Genomic DNA, 1,856 nt, shown 5'->3' with positions numbered 1-1,856 from the left:
TTCCTGCTCGCAGGGTTTCTAATCATGTCACTCAGGCTCTGAGGATAAAGTTAAACATATACTGTGTTTGCAGAAGCAGAAGTCATGTTGTAAAAACCTGAAAAGGGAAAGATTCTTCCCTCTTTGGCAAATAAAAGAGCACAAGAGCTTCTTATTGCTTGGCAGAGTCACTCAAAAGTTCACAAAAGTGCTATTAAATTCTCTTCTATCTCTGGGGTTCAACCTGCAGCTGGATCTGTGCAGGAACACAACACACATCTGTGAAAATTCACTGTTGAAGCAATGTAATCCACAACCTTTTCTTGTTTTTCCCAGCACATCTCAAACACTGCAGGAACACTTAAAGCGTAAAATCTCACCATAGGTCTTTTTAGACACTTAATAAATTTGCTTTAGCAGGGAATAAAATCTGTGTGGCTTCAATCCACAAATGAAGGCAGAAGAAGTGATAGACCTAAAACCTTCTCTGTTACGAATATAAACAGAAATCATCCAAATCCTGTAAAGGGGATCACTATTTCACTTTTCAAAACTAAGTAACAACCTGATAAAGGGGAGACTTAAAGCATAGATACCAATCCTATAAATATCCTCCATTACAATAAAAAGCAATCCAGAACTGGATTCTGAAACCTTCCATCGAACAACAAAACACTCTTAGAGGTTTTTTAAAGCAGAAAGCCTCCCATGGTAGATTCCAATTTGAAGTGCAGGTTCCCAATTTGGGTATATGTGCTTAAGGCACTACTTGGAAAAACAGAATAGGAATTTTTACATCTTTTTACTCATTTCAACATCTCGAAAAGTGTCTTTTTCTTGTCTATTGATATTAACAAGCAGAAATAATTATATTCAACCAAAAGTCTATATAGTCAGACCGAGTTTAATTTCTGGTGCTCAGACTACCATAAAGGAAAGTTTTCCCTCAACAATTACTCACAGAATAGGTTTTAGTTTAAAGCCTGGAGTACATCCCTAGAAGAAAATCTCTCTTCATCTTGTATTGTGACATTATTCACTAAACCAGCACGTATTAAACTTCTGATAGCCTGTGTAAATGCCATATGCACATTAGTGCCTATGGCATTTCACAAAAGGTCAGGCTTGTTTAATTAGCAAGATACTGAAGTGGTCTTTAAAACATTTTAAGACTTTTAAGTCCAAACTTTGATGTAAAAAATAATGATTTGCCTACCCAAACTGCTTCAGCCTCTTATTTGGTCAGCAAATTATGTTGTTATTCATTTTAAATTGGTAGCTTCTTTCTGAAACTATGTTTTTCTTGCTCTTCTAAAGCCCAGGACCAACCAGCGTCAAGCCTGGCTGGTCAGGCTGATGGCTTTATTAACAAACTTGCACACTGATCTTCCAAAGGATGGAATGGAACAGCTCTTTGAAAGGGCTCAGGAACTCATCTGTGCTGGAAGGTGGGAAAGCATCTCATCTTAGTGTAAGTTATTACAGGTGGGAAGTAAAAAAAGAGAACCCCAAACAAGCTAAGGCATCCCGCTCAGTGAAGGGAATTAGAAACACCAGATTTTCCATAGCTCATCCTACCTAATTTAGGTACAAAACTGAAGTGCTCAAACGGGGACTGTGGCAGTCCTATGTACTTGGATGTCACCAGAGAGGGACAAGCCCTTCTGCAGGAGCTGCATCTACTGAGCTCTTAAGAGCCAAAGTGAGAGCATTCCAGATGCTCTGCACTAATGTGCCCACACTGGAAAATCACTTTTAGGTGTGAGGAGTCAGTGTGGGTGCAGACTTAGCACACCATAAATTCACACTGCAGCTCAGCTGGCTGGACTACGGCTCACTCACTAACCATCCGAAATCCTCTCTGGCCCATGCAGGCA

At 39.6% G+C, this 1,856-nt stretch overlaps 1 protein-coding gene across 1 annotated transcript in view; it reads right to left on the bottom strand.

Moving 5' to 3' along the window:
• The window catches only part of DOCK7 (dedicator of cytokinesis 7), an 82,729-nt gene that overhangs the window by 38,408 nt on the left and 42,465 nt on the right, over window positions 1-1,856 (bottom strand). The gene's annotated exons all lie outside the window — the stretch shown is intronic.

This window comes from Nestor notabilis, unplaced genomic scaffold, assembly GCF_000696875.1.
Source record: "Nestor notabilis isolate BGI_N333 unplaced genomic scaffold, ASM69687v1 scaffold809, whole genome shotgun sequence".
NCBI lineage: Eukaryota > Metazoa > Chordata > Aves > Psittaciformes > Psittacidae > Nestor > Nestor notabilis.
Note: the sequence above shows the minus strand (reverse complement) of the source record. Positions and strands in the feature narration are given on the sequence as shown.